Source organism: Lathyrus oleraceus, unplaced genomic scaffold (genome assembly GCF_024323335.1).
Source record: "Lathyrus oleraceus cultivar Zhongwan6 unplaced genomic scaffold, CAAS_Psat_ZW6_1.0 chrUn0750, whole genome shotgun sequence".
NCBI classification, from domain to species: Eukaryota; Viridiplantae; Streptophyta; class Magnoliopsida; order Fabales; family Fabaceae; genus Lathyrus; species Lathyrus oleraceus.
Genome location: NW_026113141.1, coordinates 25053 through 39243, shown reverse-complemented (window position 1 = coordinate 39243; position 14191 = coordinate 25053). Strand labels below are relative to the sequence as shown.

Sequence of the window (14191 nt, the reverse complement as noted above, 5' to 3'; positions counted from 1 at the left end):
ACACAAATTATCATCTACACAAGATTCAACGAAACTTAAAAATCTGATCATTTTACCTCAGCAAGAAGAAAAATAATCTAAACAAGAAGGAAAGAAATTGTCATATGTGCTCAAGTAAACAAGGTTTTAACATCAATACAAGATAGTGTTACCATGTAGACCTAAAGGTGAGAATGATAATATGTATCCTAAAGGACATGATTATACATAATCAATGGAAATAACTAGTTTTGCCTAATCAAAGAGTTGATCTCCTACACCTCATTCATGAAACAATGTCTGCTATGTCCCCTACATCAAGTGTTAAAAACAAACCTATGTGTTAATTATGTTATATATATTAAAAGAAAAATTAATGCGCCGACTGTGGGGATCGAACCCACGACCACGTGGTTAAAAGCACGCGCTCTACCACTGAGCTAAGTCAGCTAATTTTAGTGGTTGAATAAAAAAATGGAATTATGACTAGTTTTGTATCAATAAATTTAAATCATAAAATTTAAATCATAAAATCTATACGATACTTATTATATATTAGTTATAGAAATTTGTAGCGCCCTGAACTTACATATTGAGTATAATCAAAATAAACAAATATAGTATAACTTTAAAGCATAAAAGTTTCATGCATTTAGGAATATTTAAATCTTATCTCTACCAAAACAATTTTAGAAACTTGTCATATACGTTTTAAAAATCTTAAAACCTTTATTTCTAACACTATAATTAATACTCCCTCCGTTTTTGTTATAAGTCGTTTTTGACTTTTCACATGTATTAAGAAATGTAATATTATGGTATGAAAAGAGAAATTATGAAGGGTTTTACAAAATTGTCCTTCATTGATTATATTGGAAAAATAAATTGACATAATTGAAGGAGAGAGAGTAATAAATAGGTATGGGTATAATAGGGAAAATAACATTAATCATTCATTGATATTATAAAACAACTTATATTGTGGTACAAAATATTTTTGCAAAGCGACTTATAATAAAAGACGAAGGTACTACCTTATTAAATCAACAAATAATTTAATCCACCGAACATCAAGGATTGATTTTTTGTTACAAAAACACATTTATAGCATTATATCATGAGAAGTGAAACATGGATGAAATATATCCCACCGCAAAATTAATTTTACAATTAATCTTTCAAATCATTCCAAAATCTTTAGCTCAAATTTTTACACTTATTAAGTTAACAAGCATTCATAATTATACATTTATGTAACTGTTTAAAAAACATAACTATAATGTTTGTGATCTCATATTAAAGGTATCAATCATACATTTGATAGCAAAGTCAATAAAAATGGGATGATTGAGTAATTAGAGGGGCATCCTAATTTTTATATGTGTAGTTACTAAAATTAGAATAGTTATTTATTTAGAAGAAAAATGTTAAATAACTTAATATGTACAAATAATAAGCAAAGTCTACTATGGTAGTTACATGATTGGAATGTGTTGAACCAGATTTGTTATGAAGAACAATAACTTTTATTTGTAGAGTTTCAATGAGAAAAATTTAATTATGAAAATTTAATATTTGAATGTTTTTGTTTTTGCATATAGAATACTTGTAAACATCTACAAAAAAATAAAGACTTGATCATCTATAGAAGAAATGATCATCTATGCCTTAGTCGACAAGTTTTACCATCTAGACCTCAATTCTAAATGGTCAAATGCACCGCGACAAGAAATGATCATATCTCCCTAGAGGAAAACAAATTATCATCTACACAAGATTCAACGAAACTTAAAATCTGATCATTTTACCTCAGCAAGAAGAAAAGAATAATCTAAACAAGAAGGAACGCTATGTCCCCTACATCAAGTGTTAAAAACAAACCTATGTGTTAATTATGTTATATTAAAAGAAAATTGAATGCGCCGACTGTGGGGATCGAACCCACGACCACGTGGTTAAAAGCCACGCGCTCTACCACTGAGCTAAGTCGGCTAATTTTAGTGGTTGAATAAAAAAATGGAATTATGACTTATTTGTATCAATAAATTTTAAATCATAAAGATTAAATCATAAAATCTATACGATACTTATTATATGTAGTTATAGAAATTTTGTAGCGCCCTGAACTTACATATTGAGTATAATCAAAATAAACAATATAGTATAACTTTAAAGCATAAAAGTTTCATGCATTTTAGGAATAATTTAAATCTTATCTCTACCAAAACAATTTTAGAAACTTGTCATATACGTTTTAAAAATCTTAAAACCTTTATTTCATAACACTATAATTAATACTCCCTCCGTTTTTTGTTATAAGTCGTTTTTGACTTTTCACATGTATTAAGAAATGTAATAATTATGGTATGAAAAAGAGAAATTATGAAGGGTTTTACAAAATTGTCCTTCATTGATTATATTGGAAAAATAAATTGACATAATTGAAAGGAGAGAGAGTAATAAATAGGTATGGGTATAATAGGGAAAATAACATTAATCATTCATTGATATTATAAAACAACTTATATTGTGGTACAAAATATTTTTGCAAAGCGACTTATAATAAAAGACGAAGGTACTACCTTATTAAATCAACAAATAATTTAATCCACCGAACATCAAGGATTGATTTTTTGTTACAAAAACACATTTATAGCATTATATCATGAGAAGTGAAACATGGATGAAATATATCCCACCGCAAAATTAATTTTACAATTAATCTATGAAATCATTCCAAAGTCTTTAACTCAAAATTTTTACACTTATTAAGTTAACAAGCATTCATAATTATACATTTATGTAACTGTTTAAAAAACATAACTATAATGTTTGTGATCTCATATTAAAGGTATCAATCATACATTTGATAGCTAAGTCAATAAAAATGGGATGATTGAGTAATTAGAGGGGCATCCTAATTTTTATATGTGTAGTTACTAAAATTAGAATAGTTATTTATTTAGAAGAAAAATGTTAAATAACTTAATATGTACAAATAATAAGCAAAGTCTACTATGGTAGTTACATGATTGGAATGTGTTGAACCAGATTTGTTATGAAGAACAATAACTTTTATTTGTAGAGTTTCAATGAGAAAAATTTATTATGAAAATTTAATATTTGAATGTTTTTGTTTTTGCATATAAATACTTGTAAACATCTACGAAAAAATAAAGACTTGATCATCTATAGAAGAAATGATCATCTATGCCTAGTCGACAAGTTTTACCATCTAGACCTCAATTCTAAATGGTCAAATGCACCGAGACAAAGAAGTGATCATATCTCCCTAGAGGAAGACAAATTATCATCTACACAAGATTCAACGAAACTTAAATCTGATCATTTTACCTCAGCAAGAAGAAGAATAATCTAAACAAGAAGGAAAGAAATTGTCATATGTGCTCAAGTAAACAAGTTTTAACATCAATACAAGATAGTGTTACCAAGTAGACCTAAAGGTGAGAATGATAATATGTATCCTACTAGACATGATTATACATAATCAATGGAAATAACTAGTTTTGCCTAATCAAAGAGTTGATCTCCTACACCTCATTCTAAATGGTCAAATGCACCGAGACAAAGAAATGATCATATCTCCCTAGAGGAAGACAAATTATCATCTACACAAGATTCAACGAAACTTAAAATCTGATCATTTTACCTCAGCAAGAAGAAAGAATAATCTAAACAAGAAGGAAAGAAATTGTCATATGTGCTCAAGTAAACAAGTTTTAACATCAATACAAGATAGTGTTACCAAGTAGACCTAAAGGTGAGAATGATAATATGTATCCTACTAGACATGATTATACATAATCAATGGAAATAACTAGTTTTGCCTAATCAAAGAGTTGATCTCCTACACCTCATTCATGAAACAATGTTCTGCTATGTCCCCTACATCAAGTGTTAAAAACAAACCTATGTGTAAAAGAAAAATTGAATGCGCCGACTGTGGGGATCGAACCCACGACCACGTGGTTAAAAGCCACGCGCTCTACCACTGAGCTAAGTCGGCTAATTTTAGTGGTTGAATAAAAAAATGGAATTATGACTTAGTTTTGTATCAATAAATTTTAAATCATAAAGATTAAATCATAAAATCTATACGATACTTATTATATGTAGTTATAGAAATTTTGTAGCGCCCTGAACTTACATATTGAGTATAATCAAAATAAACAAATATAGTATAACTTTAAAGCATAAAAGTTTCATGCATTTTAGGAATAATTTAAATCTTATCTCTACCAAAACAATTTTAGAAACTTGTCATATACGTTTTAAAAATCTTAAAACCTTTATTTCATAACACTATAATTAATACTCCCTCCGTTTTTTGTTATAAGTCGTTTTTGACTTTTCACATGTATTAAGAAATGTAATAATTATGGTATGAAAAAGAGAAATTATGAAGGGTTTTACAAAATTGTCCTTCATTGATTATATTGGAAAAATAAATTGACATAATTGAAAGGAGAGAGAGTAATAAATAGGTATGGGTATAATAGGGAAAATAACATTAATCATTCATTGATATTATAAAACAACTTATATTGTGGTACAAAATATTTTTGCAAAGCGACTTATAATAAAAGACGAAGGTACTACCTTATTAAATCAACAAATAATTTAATCCACCGAACATCAAGGATTGATTTTTTGTTACAAAAACACATTTATAGCATTATATCATGAGAAGTGAAACATGGATGAAATATATCCCACCGCAAAATTAATTTTACAATTAATCTTTCAAATCATTCCAAAATCTTTAGCTCAAAATTTTTACACTTATTAAGTTAACAAGCATTCATAATTATACATTTATGTAACTGTTTAAAAAACATAACTATAATGTTTGTGATCTCATATTAAAGGTATCAATCATACATTTGATAGCAAAGTCAATAAAAATGGGATGATTGAGTAATTAGAGGGGCATCCTAATTTTTATATGTGTAGTTACTAAAATTAGAATAGTTATTTATTTAGAAGAAAAATGTTAAATAACTTAATATGTACAAATAATAAGCAAAGTCTACTATGGTAGTTACATGATTGGAATGTGTTGAACCAGATTTGTTATGAAGAACAATAACTTTTATTTGTAGAGTTTCAATGAGAAAAATTTAATTATGAAAATTTAATATTTGAATGTTTTTGTTTTTGCATATAGAATACTTGTAAACATCTACAAAAAAATAAAGACTTGATCATCTATAGAAGAAATGATCATCTATGCCTTAGTCGACAAGTTTTACCATCTAGACCTCAATTCTAAATGGTCAAATGCACCGCGACAAAGAAATGATCATATCTCCCTAGAGGAACACAAATTATCATCTACACAAGATTCAACGAAACTTAAAATCTGATCATTTTACCTCAGCAAGAAGAAAGAATAATCTAAACAAGAAGGAAAGAAATTGTCATATGTGCTCAAGTAAACAAGGTTTAACATCAATACAAGATAGTGTTACCATGTAGACCTAAAGGTGAGAATGATAATATGTATCCTAATAGACATGATTATACATAATCAATGGAAATAACTAGTTTTGCCTAATCAAAGAGTTGATCTCCTACACCTCATTCATGAAACAATGTTCTGCTATGTCCCCTACATCAAGTGTTAAAAACAAACCTATGTGTTAATTATGTTATATTAAAAGAAAAATTGAATGCGCCGACTGTGGGGATCGAACCCACGACCACGTGGTTAAAAGCCACGCGCTCTACCACTGAGCTAAGTCGGCTAATTTTAGTGGTTGAATAAAAAAATGGAATTATGACTTAGTTTTGTATCAATAAATTTTAAATCATAAAGATTAAATCATAAAATCTATACGATACTTATTATATATAGTTATAGAAATTTTGTAGCGCCCTGAACTTACATATTGAGTATAATCAAAATAAACAAATATAGTATAACTTTAAAGCATAAAAGTTTCATGCATTTTAGGAATAATTTAAATCTTATCTCTACCAAAACAATTTTAGAAACTTGTCATATACGTTTTAAAAATCTTAAAACCTTTATTTCATAACACTATAATTAATACTCCCTCCGTTTTTTGTTATAAGTCGTTTTTGACTTTTCACATGTATTAAGAAATGTAATAATTATGGTATGAAAAAGAGAAATTATGAAGGGTTTTACAAAATTGTCCTTCATTGATTATATTGGAAAAATAAATTGACATAATTGAAAGGAGAGAGAGTAATAAATAGGTATGGGTATAATAGGGAAAATAACATTAATCATTCATTGATATTATAAAACAACTTATATTGTGGTACAAAATATTTTTGCAAAGCGACTTATAATAAAAGACGAAGGTACTACCTTATTAAATCAACAAATAATTTAATCCACCGAACATCAAGGATTGATTTTTTGTTACAAAAACACATTTATAGCATTATATCATGAGAAGTGAAACATGGATGAAATATATCCCACCGCAAAATTAATTTTACAATTAATCTTTCAAATCATTCCAAAATCTTTAGCTCAAAAATTTTACACTTATTAAGTTAACAAGCATTCATAATTATACATTTATGTAACTGTTTAAAAAACATAACTATAATGTTTGTGATCTCATATTAAAGGTATCAATCATACATTTGATAGCAAAGTCAATAAAAATGGGATGATTGAGTAATTAGAGGGGCATCCTAATTTTTATATGTGTAGTTACTAAAATTAGAATAGTTATTTATTTAGAAGAAAAATGTTAAATAACTTAATATGTACAAATAATAAGCAAAGTCTACTATGGTAGTTACATGATTGGAATGTGTTGAACCAGATTTGTTATGAAGAACAATAACTTTTATTTGTAGAGTTTCAATGAGAAAAATTTAATTATGAAAATTTAATATTTGAATGTTTTTGTTTTTGCATATAGAATACTTGTAAACATCTACAAAAAAATAAAGACTTGATCATCTATAGAAGAAATGATCATCTATGCCTTAGTCGACAAGTTTTACCATCTAGACCTCAATTCTAAATGGTCAAATGCACCGCGACAAAGAAGTGATCATATCTCCCTAGAGGAACACAAATTATCATCTACACAAGATTCAACGAAACTTAAAATCTGATCATTTTACCTCAGCAAGAAGAAAGAATAATCTAAACAAGAAGGAAACGCTATGTCCCCTACATCAAGTGTTAAAAACAAACCTATGTGTTAATTATGTTATATTAAAAGAAAAATTGAATGCGCCGACTGTGGGGATCGAACCCACGACCACGTGGTTAAAAGCCACGCGCTCTACCACTGAGCTAAGTCGGCTAATTTTAGTGGTTGAATAAAAAAATGGAATTATGACTTAGTTTTGTATCAATAAATTTTAAATCATAAAGATTAAATCATAAAATCTATACGATACTTATTATATGTAGTTATAGAAATTTTGTAGCGCCCTGAACTTACATATTGAGTATAATCAAAATAAACAAATATAGTATAACTTTAAAGCATAAAAGTTTCATGCATTTTAGGAATAATTTAAATCTTATCTCTACCAAAACAATTTTAGAAACTTGTCATATACGTTTTAAAAATTATAAAACCTTTATTTCATAACACTATAATTAATACTCCCTCCGTTTTTTGTTATAAGTCGTTTTTGACTTTTCACATGTATTAAGAAATGTAATAATTATGGTATGAAAAAGAGAAATTATGAAGGGTTTTACAAAATTGTCCTTCATTGATTATATTGGAAAAATAAATTGACATAATTGAAAGGAGAGAGAGTAATAAATAGGTATGGGTATAATAGGGAAAATAACATTAATCATTCATTGATATTATAAAACAACTTATATTGTGGTACAAAATATTTTTGCAAAGCGACTTATAATAAAAGACGAAGGTACTACCTTATTAAATCAACAAATAATTTAATCCACCGAACATCAAGGATTGATTTTTTGTTACAAAAACACATTTATAGCATTATATCATGAGAAGTGAAACATGGATGAAATATATCCCACCGCAAAATTAATTTTACAATTAATCTTTCAAATCATTCCAAAATCTTTAGCTCAAATTTCCTTACACTTATTAAGTTAACAAGCATTCATAATTATACATTTATGTAACTGTTTAAAAAACATAACTATAATGTTTGTGATCTCATATTAAAGGTATCAATCATACATTTGATAGCTAAGTCAATAAAAATGGGATGATTGAGTAATTAGAGGGGCATCCTAATTTTTATATGTGTAGTTACTAAAATTAGAATAGTTATTTATTTAGAAGAAAAATGTTAAATAACTTAATATGTACAAATAATAAGCAAAGTCTACTATGGTAGTTACATGATTGGAATGTGTTGAACCAGATTTGTTATGAAGAACAATAACTTTTATTTGTAGAGTTTCAATGAGAAAAATTTAATTATGAAAATTTAATATTTGAATGTTTTTGTTTTTGCATATAGAATACTTGTAAACATCTACGAAAAAATAAAGACTTGATCATCTATAGAAGAAATGATCATCTATGCCTTAGTCGACAAGTTTTACCATCTAGACCTCAATTCTAAATGGTCAAATGCACCGAGACAAAGAAGTGATCATATCTCCCTAGAGGAAGACAAATTATCATCTACACAAGATTCAACGAAACTTAAAATCTGATCATTTTACCTCAGCAAGAAGAAAGAATAATCTAAACAAGAAGGAAAGAAATTGTCATATGTGCTCAAGTAAACAAGTTTTAACATCAATAAAAGATAGTGTTACCAGTAGACCTAAAGGTGAGAATGATAATATGTATCCTACTAGACATGATTATACATAATCAATGGAAATAACTAGTTTTGCCTAATCAAAGAGTTGATCTCCTACACCTCATTCTAAATGGTCAAATGCACCGAGACAAAGAAATGATCATATCTCCCTAGAGGAAGACAAATTATCATCTACACAAGATTCAACGAAACTTAAAATCTGATCATTTTACCTCAGCAAGAAGAAAGAATAATCTAAACAAGAAGGAAAGAAATTGTCATATGTGCTCAAGTAAACAAGTTTTAACATCAATACAAGATAGTGTTACCAAGTAGACCTAAAGGTGAGAATGATAATATGTATCCTACTAGACATGATTATACATAATCAATGGAAATAACTAGTTTTGCCTAATCAAAGAGTTGATCTCCTACACCTCATTCATGAAACAATGTTCTGCTATGTCCCCTACATCAAGTGTTAAAAACAAACCTATGTGTAAAAGAAAAATTGAATGCGCCGACTGTGGGGATCGAACCCACGACCACGTGGTTAAAAGCCACGCGCTCTACCACTGAGCTAAGTCGGCTAATTTTAGTGGTTGAATAAAAAAATGGAATTATGACTTAGTTTTGTATCAATAAATTTTAAATCATAAAGATTAAATCATAAAATCTATACGATACTTATTATATGTAGTTATAGAAATTTTGTAGCGCCCTGAACTTACATATTGAGTATAATCAAAATAAACAAATATAGTATAACTTTAAAGCATAAAAGTTTCATGCATTTTAGGAATAATTTAAATCTTATCTCTACCAAAACAATTTTAGAAACTTGTCATATACGTTTTAAAAATCTTAAAACCTTTATTTCATAACACTATAATTAATACTCCCTCCGTTTTTTGTTATAAGTCGTTTTTGACTTTTCACATGTATTAAGAAATGTAATAATTATGGTATGAAAAAGAGAAATTATGAAGGGTTTTACAAAATTGTCCTTCATTGATTATATTGGAAAAATAAATTGACATAATTGAAAGGAGAGAGAGTAATAAATAGGTATGGGTATAATAGGGAAAATAACATTAATCATTCATTGATATTATAAAACAACTTATATTGTGGTACAAAATATTTTTGCAAAGCGACTTATAATAAAAGACGAAGGTACTACCTTATTAAATCAACAAATAATTTAATCCACCGAACATCAAGGATTGATTTTTTGTTACAAAAACACATTTATAGCATTATATCATGAGAAGTGAAACATGGATGAAATATATCCCACCGCAAAATTAATTTTACAATTAATCTTTCAAATCATTCCAAAATCTTTAGCTCAAAATTTTTACACTTATTAAGTTAACAAGCATTCATAATTATACATTTATGTAACTGTTTAAAAAACATAACTATAATGTTTGTGATCTCATATTAAAGGTATCAATCATACATTTGATAGCAAAGTCAATAAAAATGGGATGATTGAGTAATTAGAGGGGCATCCTAATTTTTATATGTGTAGTTACTAAAATTAGAATAGTTATTTATTTAGAAGAAAAATGTTAAATAACTTAATATGTACAAATAATAAGCAAAGTCTACTATGGTAGTTACATGATTGGAATGTGTTGAACCAGATTTGTTATGAAGAACAATAACTTTTATTTGTAGAGTTTCAATGAGAAAAATTTAATTATGAAAATTTAATATTTGAATGTTTTTGTTTTTGCATATAGAATACTTGTAAACATCTACAAAAAAATAAAGACTTGATCATCTATAGAAGAAATGATCATCTATGCCTTAGTCGACAAGTTTTACCATCTAGACCTCAATTCTAAATGGTCAAATGCACCGCGACAAAGAAATGATCATATCTCCCTAGAGGAAGACAAATTATCATCTACACAAGATTCAACGAAACTTAAAATCTGATCATTTTACCTCAGCAAGAAGAAAGAATAATCTAAACAAGAAGGAAAGAAATTGTCATATGTGCTCAAGTAAACAAGGTTTAACATCAATACAAGATAGTGTTACCATGTAGACCTAAAGGTGAGAATGATAATATGTATCCTAATAGACATGATTATACATAATCAATGGAAATAACTAGTTTTGCCTAATCAAAGAGTTGATCTCCTACACCTCATTCATGAAACAATGTTCTGCTATGTCCCCTACATCAAGTGTTAAAAACAAACCTATGTGTTAATTATGTTATATTAAAAGAAAAATTGAATGCGCCGACTGTGGGGATCGAACCCACGACCACGTGGTTAAAAGCCACGCGCTCTACCACTGAGCTAAGTCGGCTAATTTTAGTGGTTGAATAAAAAAATGGAATTATGACTTAGTTTTGTATCAATAAATTTTAAATCATAAAGATTAAATCATAAAATCTATACGATACTTATTATATATAGTTATAGAAATTTTGTAGCGCCCTGAACTTACATATTGAGTATAATCAAAATAAACAAATATAGTATAACTTTAAAGCATAAAAGTTTCATGCATTTTAGGAATAATTTAAATCTTATCTCTACCAAAACAATTTTAGAAACTTGTCATATACGTTTTAAAAATCTTAAAACCTTTATTTCATAACACTATAATTAATACTCCCTCCGTTTTTTGTTATAAGTCGTTTTTGACTTTTCACATGTATTAAGAAATGTAATAATTATGGTATGAAAAAGAGAAATTATGAAGGGTTTTACAAAATTGTCCTTCATTGATTATATTGGAAAAATAAATTGACATAATTGAAAGGAGAGAGAGTAATAAATAGGTATGGGTATAATAGGGAAAATAACATTAATCATTCATTGATATTATAAAACAACTTATATTGTGGTACAAAATATTTTTGCAAAGCGACTTATAATAAAAGACGAAGGTACTACCTTATTAAATCAACAAATAATTTAATCCACCGAACATCAAGGATTGATTTTTTGTTACAAAAACACATTTATAGCATTATATCATGAGAAGTGAAACATGGATGAAATATATCCCACCGCAAAATTAATTTTACAATTAATCTTTCAAATCATTCCAAAATCTTTAGCTCAAAATTTTTACACTTATTAAGTTAACAAGCATTCATAATTATACATTTATGTAACTGTTTAAAAAACATAACTATAATGTTTGTGATCTCATATTAAAGGTATCAATCATACATTTGATAGCAAAGTCAATAAAAATGGGATGATTGAGTAATTAGAGGGGCATCCTAATTTTTATATGTGTAGTTACTAAAATTAGAATAGTTATTTATTTAGAAGAAAAATGTTAAATAACTTAATATGTACAAATAATAAGCAAAGTCTACTATGGTAGTTACATGATTGGAATGTGTTGAACCAGATTTGTTATGAAGAACAATAACTTTTATTTGTAGAGTTTCAATGAGAAAAATTTAATTATGAAAATTTAATATTTGAATGTTTTTGTTTTTGCATATAGAATACTTGTAAACATCTACGAAAAAATAAAGACTTGATCATCTATAGAAGAAATGATCATCTATGCCTTAGTCGACAAGTTTTACCATCTAGACCTCAATTCTAAATGGTCAAATGCACCGCGACAAAGAAGTGATCATATCTCCCTAGAGGAAGACAAATTATCATCTACACAAGATTCAACGAAACTTAAAATCTGATCATTTTACCTCAGCAAGAAGAAAGAATAATCTAAACAAGAAGGAAAGAAATTGTCATATGTGCTCAAGTAAACAAGTTTTAACATCAATACAAGATAGTGTTACCAAGTAGACCTAAAGGTGAGAATGATAATATGTATCCTACTAGACATGATTATACATAATCAATGGAAATAACTAGTTTTGCCTAATCAAAGAGTTGATCTCCTACACCTCATTCTAAATGGTCAAATGCACCGAGACAAAGAAATGATCATATCTCCCTAGAGGAAGACAAATTATCATCTACACAAGATTCAACGAAACTTAAAATCTGATCATTTTACCTCAGCAAGAAGAAAGAATAATCTAAACAAGGAAAGAAATTGTCATATGTGCTCAAGTAAACAAGTTTTAACATCAATACAAGATAGTGTTACCAAGTAGACCTAAAGGTGAGAATGATAATATGTATCCTACTAGACATGATTATACATAATCAATGGAAATAACTAGTTTTGCCTAATCAAAGAGTTGATCTCCTACACCTCATTCATGAAACAATGTTCTGCTATGTCCCCTACATCAAGTGTTAAAAACAAACCTATTGAATGCGCCGACTGTGGGGATCGAACCCACGACCACGTGGTTAAAAGCCACGCGCTCTACCACTGAGCTAAGTCGGCTAATTTTAGTGGTTGAATAAAAAAATGGAATTATGACTTAGTTTTGTATCAATAAATTTTAAATCATAAAGATTAAATCATAAAATCTATACGATACTTATTATATATAGTTATAGAAATTTTGTAGCGCCCTGAACTTACATATTGAGTATAATCAAAATAAACAAATATAGTATAACTTTAAAGCATAAAAGTTTCATGCATTTTAGGAATAATTTAAATCTTATCTCTACCAAAACAATTTTAGAAACTTGTCATATACGTTTTAAAAATCTTAAAACCTTTATTTCATAACACTATAATTAATACTCCCTCCGTTTTTTGTTATAAGTCGTTTTTGACTTTTCACATGTATTAAGAAATGTAATAATTATGGTATGAAAAAGAGAAATTATGAAGGGTTTTACAAAATTGTCCTTCATTGATTATATTGGAAAAATAAATTGACATAATTGAAAGGAGAGAGAGTAATAAATAGGTATGGGTATAATAGGGAAAATAACATTAATCATTCATTGATATTATAAAACAACTTATATTGTGGTACAAAATATTTTTGCAAAGCGACTTATAATAAAAGACGAAGGTACTACCTTATTAAATCAACAAATAATTTAATCCACCGAACATCAAGGATTGATTTTTTGTTACAAAAACACATTTATAGCATTATATCATGAGAAGTGAAACATGGATGAAATATATCCCACCGCAAAATTAATTTTACAATTAATCTTTCAAATCATTCCAAAATCTTTAGCTCAAAATTTTTACACTTATTAAGTTAACAAGCATTCATAATTATACATTTATGTAACTGTTTAAAAAACATAACTATAATGTTTGTGATCTCATATTAAAGGTATCAATCATACATTTGATAGCAAAGTCAATAAAAATGGGATGATTGAGTAATTAGAGGGGCATCCTAATTTTTATATGTGTAGTTACTAAAATTAGAATAGTTATTTATTTAGAAGAAAAATGTTAAATAACTTAATATGTACAAATAATAAGCAAAGTCTACTATGGTAGTTACATGATTGGAATGTGTTGAACCAGATTTGTTATGAAGAACAAT

At 27.6% G+C, this 14191-nt stretch overlaps 7 non-coding genes across 7 annotated transcripts; all 7 read right to left on the bottom strand.

The window, feature by feature from the left end:
- Positions 1–1899: 1899 nt before the first annotated feature.
- TRNAK-UUU (transfer RNA lysine (anticodon UUU)) lies at positions 1900–1971 on the bottom strand. The gene has a single exon. It is a non-coding gene; the product is annotated as a tRNA-Lys (tRNA).
- Positions 1972–3934: 1963 nt separating this feature from the next.
- On the bottom strand, positions 3935–4006 carry TRNAK-UUU (transfer RNA lysine (anticodon UUU)). The gene has a single exon. It is a non-coding gene; the product is annotated as a tRNA-Lys (tRNA).
- Positions 4007–5675: 1669 nt separating this feature from the next.
- On the bottom strand, positions 5676–5747 carry TRNAK-UUU (transfer RNA lysine (anticodon UUU)). Its single transcript has one exon. It is a non-coding gene; the product is annotated as a tRNA-Lys (tRNA).
- Positions 5748–7229: 1482 nt separating this feature from the next.
- Positions 7230–7301, bottom strand: TRNAK-UUU (transfer RNA lysine (anticodon UUU)). Its single transcript has one exon. It is a non-coding gene; the product is annotated as a tRNA-Lys (tRNA).
- Positions 7302–9272: 1971 nt separating this feature from the next.
- On the bottom strand, positions 9273–9344 carry TRNAK-UUU (transfer RNA lysine (anticodon UUU)). The gene has a single exon. It is a non-coding gene; the product is annotated as a tRNA-Lys (tRNA).
- A 1669-nt stretch (positions 9345–11013) lies between these two features.
- TRNAK-UUU (transfer RNA lysine (anticodon UUU)) lies at positions 11014–11085 on the bottom strand. The gene has a single exon. It is a non-coding gene; the product is annotated as a tRNA-Lys (tRNA).
- Positions 11086–13038: 1953 nt separating this feature from the next.
- On the bottom strand, positions 13039–13110 carry TRNAK-UUU (transfer RNA lysine (anticodon UUU)). Its single transcript has one exon. It is a non-coding gene; the product is annotated as a tRNA-Lys (tRNA).
- Between the last annotated feature and the right edge of the window lie 1081 nt (positions 13111–14191).